Raw genomic sequence first — 15,854 nt, 5'->3', positions numbered from 1 at the left:
GTCCATTCCATCTAAGTCTGCATTTCAAACGGTGCTCCTTCCCTTCCGAGCTCTGCCATGCACTCAAACGGTGGTTCCCCCCCACATGTGGGGTATCAGCGTACTCAGGACAAATTGGACAATAACATTTGTGGTCCAATTTCTCCTGTTACCCTTGGGAAAAAAAAATTGCGGGCTAAAACATCATTTTGTGGAAAGAAAAATGATTTTTTAATTTTCACAATGCTACATTCTAAACTTTAGTGAAACAATTGGGGGTTAAAAGTGCTCACCAAACATCTAGATAAGTTCCTTAGGGGGTCTCCTTTCCAAAATGGGGTCACTTGTGGGGGGTTTCCACTGTTAAGGCACGTCAGGGGCTCTCCAAATGCGACATGGCGTCCGATCTCAATTCCAGCCAATTTTGCATTGAAAAGTCAAATGGCACTCCTTCCCTTCCGAGCTCTGCCATGCGCTCAAACAGTGGTTTATCCCCATATATGAAGTATCGACGTACTCAGGACAAATTGCACAACAACTGTTGGGGTCCAATTTATCCTTTTACCCTTGGGAAAATAACAAATTTGGGGCAAAAAGATCATTTTTTGTGAAAATTAATAAAAAAATTTTTTTTACGGCTCTACATTATAAACTTCTGTGAAGCACTTGGAGGTTCAAAGTGCTCACCACACATCTAGATTAGTTCCTTAGGGGGTCTTCTTTCCAAAATGGTGTCACTTGTGGGGGTTTCCACTGTTTAGGCACATCAGGGGCTCTCCAATCGTGACATGGGCTCCGATCTCAATTCCAGCAAATCTTGCATTGAAAAGTCAAATGGCGCTCCTTCCCTTCCGAGCTCTGCCATGTGCCCAAACAGTGGTTTACCCCCACACATGGGGTATCGGCGTACTCAGGACAAATTGTACAACGACTTTTGTGGTCCAATTTCTCCTGTTACCCTTGGTAAAATGAAACAAATTGGACCTGAAGTAAAAATTTTGTGAAAAAAAAGTTAAATGTTCAATTTTTTTAAACATTCAAAAAATTCCTGTGAAGCACCTGAAGGGTTAATAAACTTTTTGAATGTGGTTTTGAGTACCTTGAGGGGTGCAGTTTTTAGAATGGTGTCACTTTTGGGCATTTTCTGTCATATAGACCCCTCAAAGTCACTTCAAGTGTGAGGTGGTCCGTAAAAAAATGGTTTTGCAAATTTTGTTGCAAAAATGAGAAATCGCTGGTCAACGTTTAACCCTTATAACGTCCTAACAAAAAAAAATTATGTTTCCAAAATTGTGCTGATGTAAAGCAGACATGTGGGAAATGTTGTTTATTAACTATATTATGTGATATAACTCTCTAATTTAAGGGCATAAAAACTAAGAGTTTGAAAATTGCTAAATTTTCATAATTTCCGACAAATTTTTGTTTTTTTCACAAATAAATGCAAGTCATATCGAAGAAGTTTTACCACTATCATGAAGTACAATATGTCACGAGAAAACAGTGTCAGAATTACCAGGATCCGTTGAAGCGTTTCAGAGTTATGACCTCATAAAGTGACAGTGGTCAGAATTGTAAAAATTGGCCCTGTCACTTAGGTGAAAACAGGCTTTGGGGTGAAGGGGTTAAGGCTTGAAAAAATGTTGGACATTGAATTATAAGGTGCCTACCTCCAATATGTGGCGCTAATGAGATATCTTCTTTCATATCTCAAAGAGAACATTTGTATTGCAGCACTGCTAGCAAGAATCTATTACAAAAAATGGTATCCTTAATGATAAGTATTTCCCCCCAAGAGTTTACAAAAGAGATATATCATAGCTTTATGAAAGAAAGTTTCTGCTGTATGAGCTTTACATAAGAGATTCTGGAAATATGACTTTTTTTTTTGCTTAGAGGTGGAGAAGAGCGAACCCAAACTAAACGTACGAGATTCATAAAGGACAGTTAGTGACCCGTACTAAATGCCCAACAAGGACTTCTCCTGGAAGGAAGTCTGGTGCAAAGCTCAGAGTTGTGGGGGAAGATAGTTGCAGAGAGAGAAATTTGCAGCTCAAAAATTTGGGTCCCAATTGTTTTCAATGGAGTTTGGTTCTGATCAAGTTTGGGTACCCAAAGTGAACTTCAGGTTGCGTACCAGAACCCGAACTTCCATGGGTCCGCTCATTCCTACTTAAAGGGAATCTGTCACTAGGTTATCGTCTCCTAATCTGGTAGCAGCATAATGTAAAGACAGAGATCCTGACTCCAGTGATATTCAACACACTGGGCTGCTTAGTGTAGTTTTGTTAAAATCACTGTTTTATCAGCAGGAGATCATCACTAGATGACTAGTAAACCTGCTGCCGTGTAATCATCCATATTCATGAGCTATATATAATACTACCCCCCACCAGCTTTCTGCCTATGCACAGTGTACACATGAAACTGCCACTCAGTGTGTGGGTGGTATTACACCCAGCTCAGCAGATACGTAACAGATAAAACAGTGATCTGGTCAGTCTAACTGCATAGATAGATTTTTTTTTACAATTCTATTACCCTAAAAAAAATTCTACATTTGGCAAAAAACATAAATTTGGCTTGGGTTGACATATTCTGAGACTTGTAACTTTTTTTTATTAGCACCAATGGAGCTGTTTTTCTGGGTGTAGATGATGTTTTTATTTATATCATTTTAGGGTACATACTGTTTTGATCTTTCCTTAATGCAATTTTGTTGTGGCAACCAAAAAAACACAATTTTGGTGTTTTGATATTTTTCCTCTTTACAGCATTTACTAATGGGGTTAATTAATTTTATATTTTGATATATTGGACTTTTCTAGTTGCAGTGATGCCAAATATGTATACTGTTATCAGTCCTTTATTGTTAATTAAACCATTATCTACCAATGTCCTTTTTTTTGGGATGCCTAATCTTTAGCTTCTAGCAACTAAGATTTTATAATTTTCATACTTAGGTCCAATTTTTTTGTGTTGTGTTTGTAAAATGAATGTTTACAAAATAGGTAATCATGTCATTGTCATTTTTAATTGAATATTGGGACACGCTTTTCTGAAAAATCCGTACTTGAAAAATTTTTGCAAATTATGTTTCTGATTCATTAGGACCCAAGTCATTAAAGAAAAAAAAATGAAAATTGCTAATTTGGCAAGTAATGGGTTAACTGGGAAAAAGGGGGGTTATTTGAACATAGTAACATAGTTTTTAAGGTTGAAGGAAGACTTTAACCCCTTCATGACCCCAGCTTTTTTCGGTTTTGCGTTTTCGTTTTTCTCTCCCCTTCTTCTCAGAGCCATAGCTTTCTCATTTTTACATCAATTTGGCCATGTGAGGGCTTATTTTTTTGTGGGACAAGTTGTACTTTTGATTGACAGCATTGGTTTTAGCATGTTATGTACTAGAAAACGGGAAAAAAATTCCAAGTGTGGTGAAATTGCAAAAAAAAGTGCAATCCCACACTTGATTTTTGTTAGGCTTTTTTGCTAGGTGTTCACTAAATGCAAACACTTACCTGCCATTTTGATTCTCCAGGTTATCATGAGTTCATAGACTCCAAACATGTCAATGTTATTTTTTATCTAAGTGGTAAAAACAAAATCCAAACTTTGCTAAAAAAAAAAGTGCAATTTTCCGATACCCATAGCGTCTCCATTTTTCGTGATCTGGGGTCGGGTGAGGGTTTATTTTTTGCGTGCCGAGCTGGTTTGTTTAATGATACCACTTTGGTGCAAATACATTCTTTTGATCGCCCGTTATTGCATGTTAATGCAATGTCGCGGTGATCAAAAAAACCTAATTCTTGCGTTTTGAATTTTTTTCTGACTATGCCGTTTAGCAATAAGATCAATCATTTTATAATTGATAGAACAGGTGATTCTGAACACGGCGATACCAAATATGTGTAGGTTTGCTTTTTTTTATTATTTTATTTTGAATGGGGCGAAAGGGGGGTGATTTAAACTTTTATATATTTTTTATTTTTTTCATATTTTTTAAAAAGATTTGTTTTTACTTTTGCCATGCTTTAGTGATGAGCGAATATACTCGGTACTCGAGATTTCCTGAGCCCGCTCGGGTGACCTCCGAGTATTTTTTAGTGCTCGGAGATTTAGTTTTCCTCACCTCAGCTGAATGATTTACATTCAGATCGAAACCTATGTAGCAGATTTACTGCATTGCGCTCACAGAATTCCGGCTTCAACAACCATAGAGGTCTTCAACAGACCTCTGGTTGTCATGCTGATGCAGCTCTGACCCCCGATCACGTGACGGGGTCAGCGATGCACTCATTTCCGGCCCGATGGCCGGAAGCGCTAGTTAAATGCCGCTGTCAGCGTTTGACAGTGGCATTTAACTAGTTAATAGCGGCGGGTGGATCGCGATCCCTTGTCCCGGCTTTGATGCAGGCTCAGCCCGCATCAAAGCAGGGGTTCTGATCTCAGACGTACTATCCCATCCGAGGTCAGAAAGGAGTTAAGTCCATCTAGTTCAACCCATATACTAACCTAACATGCCCTAACATGTTGATCCAGAGGAAGGCGAAAAAAAACCATGTGGCAAATAGTAAGCTCCACATTGGGCAATGGCCGCATTGGGCATGCGGCAATCAGACTAGTTCCCTGGATCAACGCCCTATCAAGGAATCTAGTATATATAACATGTAACATTATACTTTTCAAGAAAGGCATCCAGTCCCCTCTTATATATTAGTAGTGAATCACTCATTACAACATCACAGTAAAGAACCCGCATCTGTGATTATGATTAAACCATCTTTCTTCCAGACGTAGAGGACTACCGAAATAAGAGGAGTTCACAAATTGACACCATAGTTACAGATTCCCCTTTTAGAATAAGCCGACTGTTTCTCACTAGTTAACTCCTTCAACAGCCAGTAATGTGCAGGGCAGAGAAGAGGTTGTAGAAGTCGATAAGTGCAAAACTATTAACGAAATCCAACTGGAAAAAAATATTTTTTGCCTAAAAGTAATTAAGTAAAAAATAGAAACAAAAATGTTCCCAAAAGTTCTCCATGAGAACTTCTTCGTGAGTTTTAAGATGCCTGTTTATGTTAATGTTTAGGCAACCTGGTCTCATATACAGGTCATGTATGCAGGTGAATGTCTTGATACAGAGCAGATCTAATAACACTAAGGCTACTCTTACACTTGCGTCGTGTGACGTCCGTCGCAATGCGTCCTTTTGGGGAAAAAACGGATCCTGCAAATGTGCCCGCAGGATGCGTTTTTTGCCCATAGACTTGTATTGCCGACGAATGGCGACGGATGGCCATCTGACGCGTCAGTCGTGCACTGGATGCGTCGTGTTTTGGCGAACCGTCGGCCCGAAAAAACATTCAATGTAACTTTTTTTGTACGTCGGATCCGCCATTTCCTACAGCGCATGCCCTGCCGGAACTTCGCCCCCTCCTCCCCAGACTTTAGAATGAGCAGCAAATGCGGTGAATAACTGCATCCGCTGCCCAAGTCGTGCCAAATTTTCACAACGTGCGTTGGTACGTAGCGCCGACGCTTAGCGACAGACCCGTACCGACGCAAGTGTGAAAGAAGCCTAAGAGCACGCACCTCAGAACGTAAAAGCTACTACAGGCTGGCATGTCTTCAGTCTATGTGCACAATGGACTCCAGACAGAGCTCATTGAACAATTTAAGTCAATGGGCTAATTTACGTGAGAAACTTGGGTCCACTGTGGGTCAATGGGGAAACAATTTGCAACATGCACTTTAACTTTCCATTTTATGGTTGAAAGAACAATACTTTAAATTATGCCAAATATCACACAGTATATTGAGCATGGAGTCACAGAAAAAGACATATCCCCAATCTTTGGATGTAAATGTCTACAGTATAGAATTCACATGCTCGTCTGCACTCACCCTTTTAGGACGGGGTCACACTAGCATTGATTCTCTCATACGAGAATATCAGGATGATTATGTCAATGACAATCGTCTCAAACTCCGAGTTTGAACCAAGTGCTCAAATGAGGGAATCGTATCACAGGTATGGAGAAGATGGAAAACTTAATTTCTCCATCTTCTCTATTGTCTGTGTCTGCAGTCTGATGTTTTGCACGCACCCATAGACTTGTATGGGTGCATGTGATCCAAACTGCGGATTGGCATGAAAAAAAAAAATGGATATCTACACTGCCCTGTAGTATAACATTGGTCCGAGTGCTATCTGAGAAAATATCGGAGCTGTTACTTAAAATATAACAACCAGGCTTTCTTTTCAATGCATGGCAGCACAGAGCATTAAAACTGCAAAGAATTAGATGCAGAAAGTATATTAGAAAAGAGCCTAACTTTTCACTACATAGAACACTCCTATTTCCTAAAATATGGAAAACCCTAGAAATTCAAAAACCTGCAAAATCCAGTGTAGAACCAGCTCTTAGCAAATATCTACAACATTTTTTCTTTAATCCTAAAAAGCATCATGACAAGTCTATAATCAGTGTGTATGAGTTCTCCATTTCATAGTTTCCTAGAGCATGACATGACATGACCATAGCAGAATCTACGGGAATGAACTATCAATGGCAGAAATCACAGATCTTCAAAACCATAAGCAAATGTTACAGTATGTATCTACCATAATTACATGACTTGATATTATAATAATCTATATTTATTTAGACTGTACAACCTCCCTTTAAGAATAATGACATGTGCAGGAAAGTGAGAAAACGGAGCAAAGATGGATATGGTGGGACTGGTAGATGGTCTATGGCGCGGTCCCGTGACGGTTCTCAGGAACCCTAGCGCCATTCATAGGGAAGGATGTAGCGATACGTTACATTACCGAGTTACGCCTCGAGAGCTGGTGGACTTTAAACTTATAGTTGGCAAAAGTGCTTCATTGTAGAAATAACTCAGGCAGATCTAATAAATTATACAGCAGGTCGTGCCTGTCGTCTTTTTCGACCAGGGTGCAAATAATATGACAAGTTCTTTTCACACATTTGTACACCTGACTTACTGACATGATAGCCCATCACTACCTGTCTTCCCATGTATTCTTTCTTCTAATTGGCTTTAGCATACAATTCTCCAGCCTACCATAAAGGGAATGCATTTAGCCTTGTTTGTCTTGATCTACATCACGGCTGTCGTATCTCACCCCCTTAAATGACAGCATCGCTGTCCCTGGCTGAAACCGCTTGGAGCAAGGACATCTCCTTGTTGACTGATGCTTTTCACACTCAATAGTAAACTACTGGATGATGATGTGTAGCTATCAGCAAAGCAACGTCCATAACTCCGGCAAAACCTGGACGGCAGGTGACGGAAGTACAGTAACGTAATATATGCACTCATCTTCAGGAAGGACTTGTTCTAAATCATCGCAGATATTGAGAAACAATGGCAATAATATTATAGAAATGTGTATGCAGAGAGGAGAATCCGAATGCTTTTTGGCATCATGAAAACTTCCACAGAAGCAAATAGCACAGAATGCCAGGATGATGTGACACATCGTCTAGTGAGAAACTTGGAACAGTTCTGCATCTATCTATCATCTATCTATTATCTATCTATTATCTATCTATCTATCTATCTATCTATCTATCATCTATCTATCTATCATCTATCTATCTATTATCTATCATCTCTATCTATCTATCTATCTATCTATCCATCTATTATCTATCTATCTATCTATCTATCTATCTATCTATCTATTATCTATCTATCTATCATCTATCTATCTATTATCTATCATCTCTATCTATCTATCTATCTATCCATCTATTATCTATCTATCTATCTATCTATCTATCTATCTATCTATTATCTATCTATCATCTATCTATTATCTATATATCTATCATCTATCTATCTATCTATTATCTATATATCTATCTATCTATCTATCATCTATCTATCTATCTATCTATTATCTATCATCTTTATCTATCTATCTATCTATCTATCCATCTATTATCTATCTATCTATCTATCTATCTATTTATTATCTATCTATCATCTATCTATTATCTATACATCTATCATCTATCTATCTATCTATTATCTATATATCTATCTATCTATTATCTATCTATCATCTATCTATTATCTATATATCTATCATCTATCTATCTATCTACTGTATTTATCATATATCTATCTATTATCTATATATCTATTATCTATCTATCATCTATCTATTATCTATCTATATATCTATTATCTATCTATCATCTATCTATCTATCATCCATCTATCTATCTATCATTCTATCTATCTATCTATCATCTATTATCTATCATTCTATCTATCCATCTATCTATCTATCTATCTATCTATCTATCATCTATCTATCTATCACCTATCTATCTATCTATCTATCTAGCTATTATTCTATCTATCGTTCAATCATCTATCTATCTATCTATCTATCTATCATCTATCTATGTATCATTCTATCGATCTATCATCTATCTATCTTCTATCTATCTATCTATCTATCTATCTATCTATCTATCTATCACCTATCTATCTATCTATCTATCTATCTATCTATCTATCTATCTATTATCTATCTATCTATCTATCTATCTATTATCTATCTATCTATCTATCTATCTATTATCTATCTATCTATTATCTATCTATTATCTATCTATCTATCTATCTATTATCTATCTATCTATTATCTATCTATCTATCTATCTATCATTCTATCTATCTATCTATTATCTATCTATCTATTATCTATCTATCTATCTATCTATCTATCTATCTATTATCTATCTATCTATCTATTATCTATCTATCATTCTATCTATCTATCTATCTTCTTTCTTTCTTTCTATCTACCTATCTATCTATCTATCTACACCACAGTTCACACTACATGAACACTCTATGTTGTTTGACCTTTGCAAGATCTGAAAACAAAAGGTTACCCAGCACCAATTTATAGGACGCCATTCAGTATCAACCTGGACATTAGCTGGATGGACAATGATGACATGAACTTATCAATAGATCAACTGAAAATCAGATCCGCCATTAGAGACAAGTAAAGAAAACATCTCCACTTCTTTGGCAGACTCACACGTCCATGTTGCTTACACACACTATTACTAGGCATTGTATATAACAACTTATGTCACAAAAGTCTGCGCGCTGCGTTGGGCACCAATCTGCACCTCTGGTAAAATGCTGCCATAAGCTGGTTCCTGATTGCAAACAGTGGAAACGCCTTGAAGAGATGAAGTACCTGCACTGCGAGCGTCTCAGATGTTCACTTCATCTTCTGTTGACAAGGAAACCAAACCGCACTTCATTTTTTTCCAGAAAGAAAAAAAAAAATACCTTCCACTGCCATCAATGGGAAATAGCTTCACAAAGCAGATAGACATATATATACACCTTAAAAATGATTTCAGGAGAGGACAAATAAAATAATAACAAGTCAATGGCAATTGAATGAGTGAAGGAGGTAAGAAGAAAAAAAATGACCACTATTTTTTTTTTTAAGAAAAAGTTGTCAAGGGTTAATTGGAAATTAGAGGAAAGAAAAAAATAATAAAAACAATAATACAAGCAATACAAAAATGGTGCTTTTTTGGGGGCCAGGGTTCAAGAAAAGAAGAATAAATGAACGTCTTGCACCCAGAGAGGTGGCAAGAAGAAGAAGAAGAAGTAGAAGAAGAAGAATACAAACTCTTGCAAACACTGTATTGCAAAGAAGACAAAGCAGCCGAAAAAGAGAAACAAGAGTTCTAAATATGTAAAAAAGCCAAAAATAAAAAAGGAAAAATGAAAGAGCAATACATCTACTTCACATCGTCAATGAAAACCAGTTGCATACAGTGAGCTGTGGACGTCTCCCAGCAACTCTGAGCTGCTGCAGCACCTCTCTCTCTAGTACCCAGCCTGCTAGAAAAACTTGCACTCAGGGTTAAAAAGCATGCCCCAGCTCCCATCTTATACAAGTTCTAGAAAAAATAATAACAAGAAAAAAAAAACAAAAAACAAAACAAGACAAAAAAAAAAAAAAGACAAGAAGTTACCGAGAAGGTACTCACCCTGCGGGAGTAAAGGGATGCAATAAAAAGGGGGTATTAGGTGTAAAATACAGTATGGCGGTGGCACAAGGAGGACTGAGCAGCTTCTCCCTCTCTCGGTGTCTGCCTTGGGCACTGACACGTGACTTGGAGCCAGGCTGACTTGCAGGCAGAGGAGGTGGGATGAGGAGATGGAGGAGTATGGGGTGCTGGGGGTAAGGTGGGAGTCAGGCACTGAGATGCTGAGATTACAGGCTGCCACCTTGGAGATGAGCAGAGAGTGAGGCACACGGGGCTCCTGCAGTCCGGATCCAACACAAGTGCAGCACAAGTTTAGCACAGATCCAGCGGGGTATGCACAGCTGCCAGTCCCTGGCACGTCGGGAGCCGCCGCCGCCGCCGCTGGTCTGGTGCTGATGCTGGAGCTGAGGATGCTGCGTGCTGGGGATGGGGGAGGATCAACACCAGAGCAGCGCACTGCAACACGGGCTCCGGGGTGGGCACACATTACTGGCCAGCTGGGGGGCACACCTGGGGGACGTGGGAGCCAAGGCGGCCGGCTCTGTGTGCTGGGGGAACGGCCGGCTCTGGGTGCTGGGGGGACGGCCGGCTCTGTGTGCTGGGGGAACGGCCGGCTCTGGGTGCTGAGGGGACGGCCGGCTCTGTGTGCTGGGGGGACGGCCGGCTCTGGGTGCTGGGGGGACGGCCGGCTCTGTGTGCTGGGGGGACGGCCGGCTCTGGGTGCTGGGGGGACGGCCGGCTCTGTGTGCTGAGGGGACGGCCGGCTCTGTGTGCTGAGGGAACGGCCGGCTCTGTGTGCTGAGGGGACGGCCGGCTCTGTGTGCTGAGGGGACGGCCGGCTCTGTGTGCTGAGGGAACGGCCGGCTCTGGGTGCTGAGGGGACGGCCGGCTCTGGGTGCTGGGGGGACGGCCGGCTCTGGGTGCTGAGGGGACGGCCGGCTCTGGGTGCTGAGGGGACGGCCGGCTCTGTGTGCTGAGGGGACGGCCGGCTCTGTGTGCTGGGGGGACGGCCGGCTCTGTGTGCTGAGGGGACGGCCGGCTCTGTGTGCTGAGGGGACGGCCGGCTCTGGGTGCTGAGGGGACCGCCGGCTCTGTGTGCTGAGGGGACGGCCGGCTCTGTGTGCTGAGGGGACGGCCGGCTCTGTGTGCTGGGGGGACCGCCGGCTCTGGGTGCTGAGGGGAAGGCAGGCTCTGTGTGCTGGGGGGACCGCCGGCTCTGTGTGCTGAGGGGACCGCCGGCTCTGTGTGCTGAGGGGACCGCCGGCTCTGTGTGCTGAGGGGACGGCCGGCTCTGTGTGCTGAGGGGACGGCCGGCTCTGTGTGCTGGGGGAACGGCCGGCTCTGTGTGCTGAGGGGACGGCCGGCTCTGTGTGCTGAGGGGACGGCCGGCTCTGGGTGCTGGGGGGACGGCCGGCTCTGTGTGCTGAGGGGACGGCCGGCTCTGTGTGCTGAGGGAACGGCCGGCTCTGTGTGCTGAGGGGACGGCCGGCTCTGTGTGCTGAGGGGACGGCCGGCTCTGTGTGCTGAGGGGACGGCCGGCTCTGGGTGCTGGGGGGACGGCCGGCTCTGTGTGCTGAGGGGACGGCCGGCTCTGTGTGCTGAGGGAACGGCCGGCTCTGTGTGCTGAGGGGACGGCCGGCTCTGTGTGCTGAGGGGACGGCCGGCTCTGTGTGCTGAGGGAACGGCCGGCTCTGGGTGCTGAGGGGACGGCCGGCTCTGGGTGCTGGGGGGACGGCCGGCTCTGGGTGCTGAGGGGACGGCCGGCTCTGGGTGCTGAGGGGACGGCCGGCTCTGGGTGCTGAGGGGACGGCCGGCTCTGTGTGCTGAGGGGACGGCCGGCTCTGTGTGCTGGGGGGACGGCCGGCTCTGTGTGCTGAGGGGACGGCCGGCTCTGTGTGCTGAGGGAACGGCCGGCTCTGGGTGCTGAGGGGACCGCCGGCTCTGTGTGCTGAGGGGACGGCCGGCTCTGGGTGCTGAGGGGACCGCCGGCTCTGTGTGCTGAGGGGACGGCCGGCTCTGTGTGCTGAGGGGACGGCCGGCTCTGTGTGCTGGGGGGACCGCCGGCTCTGGGTGCTGAGGGGAAGGCCGGCTCTGTGTGCTGGGGGGACTGCCGGCTCTGTGTGCTGAGGGGACCGCCGGCTCTGTGTGCTGAGGGGACCGCCGGCTCTGTGTGCTGGGGGGACCGCCGGCTCTGGGTGCTGAGGGGAAGGCCGGCTCTGGGTGCTGAGGGGAAGGCCGGCTCTGTGTGCTGAGGGGACGGCCGGCTCTGTGTGCTGGGGGGACGGCCGGCTCTGTGTGCTGGGGGGACGGCCGGCTCTGGGTGCTGGGGGGACGGCCGGCTCTGTGTGCTGGGGGGACGGCCGGCTCTGTGTGCTGGGGGAAAGGCCGGCTCTGTGTGCTGGGGGGACCGCCGGCTCTGTGTGCTGGGGGGACGGCCGGCTCTGGGTGCTGGGGGGACGGCCGGCTCTGGGTGCTGGGGGGACGGCCGGCTCTGTGTGCTGGGGGGACGGCCGGCTCTGTGTGCTGGGGGAACGGCCGGCTCTGGGTGCTGGGGGAACGGCCGGCTCTGGGTGCTGGGGGAACGGCCGGCTATGTGTGCTGGGGGGAACGGCCGGCTCTGTGTGCTGGGGGGCACACCTGGGGGACGGGGGAGCCGAGATGGCCGGCTCTGTGTGCTGGGGGGAACGGCCGGCTCTGTGTGCTGGGGGGAACGGCCGGCTCTGTGTGCTGGGGGGAACGGCCGGCTATGTGTGCTGGGGGGAACCACCGGCTCTGTGTGCTGGGGGGCACACCTGGGGGATGGGGGAGCCGAGACGGCGGGCTCTGGGTTCTGGGGGGACGGCCGGCTCTGTGTGCTGAGGGGGCACACATGCGGGGACGGGGGAGCCGAGACGGCCGGCTCTGTGTGCTGGGGGGAACGGCTGGCTATGTGTGCTGGGGGGAACGGCTGGCTATGTGTGCTGGGGGGAACGGCCGGCTCTGTGTGCTGGGGGGAACGGCTGGCTATGTGTGCTGGGGGGAACGGCTGGCTATGTGTGATGGGGGGAACGGCCGGCTCTGTGTGCTGGGGGGACGGCCGGCTCTGTGTGCTGAGGGGGCACACCTGGGGGACGGGGGAGCCGAGATGGCCAGCTCTGTGTGCTGGGGGGAACGGCCGGCTCTGTGTTCTGGGGGGAACGGCCGGCTATGTGTGCTGGGGGGAACGGCCGGCTCTGTGTGCTGGGTGGACGACCGGCTCTGTGTGCTGGGGGGAAACCTGCGGAGACTGGAGGCCGAGACGGCCGGCTCTGGGTGCTGAGGGGCACACCTGCGGGGGACGTGGGAGCCAAGACGGCCGGCTCTGGGTGCTGAGGGGCACACCTGCGGGGGACGTGGGAGCCAAGACGGCCGGCTCTGGGTGCTGAGGGGCACACCTGCGGGGGACGTGGGAGCCAAGACGGCCGGCTCTGGGTGCTGAGGGGCACACCTGCGGGGGACGTGGGAGCCAAGACGGCCGGCTCTGGGTGCTGGGGATTCTTGCTCTGCACATATAGTGTTCATGTTCAGTTTTGGATTTCCAAAGTTGGCATCATGCAGCTTTATCACACACTGCATCCTTATATCACAACGAGGGCTCGTGTTTCTGAAGCAAAAGTATCTATATATACTGTATGTGCATATACTGTATGTACACACACACACACACACACACACACACACACACACACACACACACACACACACACACACACACACACACACACACACACACACAGCTCACACCTGGAACCTTGTACCTTTGGCATGGGACTTTTTTTTTTTTTTTTGCTATGCTTTGGAGTACAACTTCTGCTTCCTATATATTTATATCTATATATCTATATCTATATATTAAATATATATTTATTTATTTAATCAGAAAATGCCAGCACCACTACAATAAGTGAGCAAAAATGGTGTCTTGGAGTAGTGCTGCCATTTTTTGGATATTATCTATTATAGACCTGGTTGAGATCATATTTGGATGTGTACCCTTTGCCCATTGACTGTGCTTGAGATGCTTCTATTTTGAGATATTCATTTTACAAGCCTGGTGGAACTTAACACTTCACTATATACATATATATATATATATATATATATATATATATGAATATATATATATATACAGGTCCTTCTCAAAAAATTAGCATATAGTGTTAAATTTCATTATTTACCATAATGTAATGATTACAATTAAACTTTCATATATTATAGATTCATTATCCACCAACTGAAATTTGTCAGGTCTTTTATTGTATTAATACTGATGATTTTGGCATACAACTCCTGATAACCCAAAAAACCTGTCTCAATAAATTAGCATATCAAGAAAAGGTTCTCTAAACGACCTATTACCCTAATCTTCTGAATCAACTAATTAACTCTAAACACATGCAAAAGATACCTGAGGCTTTTATAAACTCCCTGCCTGGTTCATTACTCAAAACCTCCATCATGGGTAAGACTAGCGACCTGACAGATGTCAAGAAGGCCATCATTGACACCCTCAAGCAAGAGGGTAAGACCCAGAAAGAAATTTCTCAACAAATAGGCTGTTCCCAGAGTGCTGTATCAAGGCACCTCAATGGTAAGTCTGTTGGAAGGAAACAATGTGGCAGAAAACGCTGTACAACGAGAAGAGGAGACCGGACCCTGAGGAAGATTGTGGAGAAGGACCGATTCCAGACCTTGGGGAACCTGAGGAAGCAGTGGACTGAGTCTGGTGTGGAAACATCCAGAGCCACCGTGCACAGGCGTGTGCAGGAAATGGGCTACAGGTGCCGCATTCCCCAGGTAAAGCCACTTTTGAACCATAAACAGCGGCAGAGGCGCCTGACCTGGGCTACAGAGAAGCAGCACTGGACTGTTGCTAAGTGGTCCCAAGTACTTTTTTCTGATGAAAGCAAATTTTGCATGTCATTCGGAAATCAAGGTGCCAGAGTCTGGAGGAAGACTGGGGAGAAGGAAATGCCAAAATGCCTGAAGTCCAGTGTCAAGTACCCACAGTCAGTGATGGTGTGGGGTGCCATGTCAGCTGCTGGTGTTGGTCCACTGTGTTTCATCAAGGGCAGGGTCAATGCAGCTAGCTATCAGGAGATTTTGGAGCACTTCATGCTTCCATCGGCTGAAATGCTTTATGGAGATGAAGATTTCATTTTTCAGCACGACCTGGCACCTGCTCACAGTGCCAAAACCACTGGTAAATGGTTTACTGACCATGGTATTACTGTGCTCAATTGGCCTGCCAACTCTCCTGACCTGAACCCCATAGAGAATCTGTGGGATATTGTGAAGAGAAAGTTGAGAGACGCAAGATCCAACACTCTGGATGAGCTTAAGGCCGCTATTGAAGCATCCTGGGCCTCCATAACATCTCAGCAGTGTCAGAGGCTGATTGCCTCCATGCCACGCCGCATTGAAGCAGTCATTTCTTCAAAGGATTCCCGACCAAGTATTGAGTGCATAACTGAACATTATTATTTGATGGTTTTTTTGTTTGTTATTAAAAAACACTTTTATTTGATTGGATGGGTGAAATATGCTAATTTATTGAGACAGGTTTTTTGGGTTATCAGGAGTTGTATGCCAAAATCATCAGTATTAAAACAATAAAAGACCTGACAAATTTCAGTTGGTGGATAATGAATCTATAATATATGAAAGTTTAATTGTAATCATTACATTATGGTAAATAATGAAATTTAACACTATATGCTAATTTTTTTGAGAAGGACCTGTATATATAAATATATATATACATATATAAAAAGTATAAAAAGAAAG

The 15,854-nt window shown here is 45.1% G+C and overlaps 1 protein-coding gene across 3 annotated transcripts in view; it reads right to left on the bottom strand.

The window, feature by feature from the left end:
- RALYL (RALY RNA binding protein like) overlaps positions 1–9,471 on the bottom strand; it is a 1,030,045-nt gene extending 1,020,574 nt beyond the window's left edge. The window contains exon 1 of one of the 3 annotated variants that reach the window (XM_069731545.1): positions 9,239–9,471. The gene's annotated coding sequence lies outside the window, so the exon portion shown is untranslated. The remainder of the gene's footprint in view (positions 1–9,238) is intronic. The other 2 variants (XM_069731544.1, XM_069731543.1) reach the window with 2 other exon arrangements.
- Positions 9,472–15,854: the final 6,383 nt, after the last annotated feature.

Source organism: Ranitomeya imitator, chromosome 6 (genome assembly GCF_032444005.1).
Source record: "Ranitomeya imitator isolate aRanImi1 chromosome 6, aRanImi1.pri, whole genome shotgun sequence".
Classification (NCBI taxonomy): Eukaryota; Metazoa; Chordata; class Amphibia; order Anura; family Dendrobatidae; genus Ranitomeya; species Ranitomeya imitator.
The sequence above is the reverse complement of the archived record's forward strand: the minus strand, read 5'-3'. Positions and strand labels throughout refer to the sequence as shown.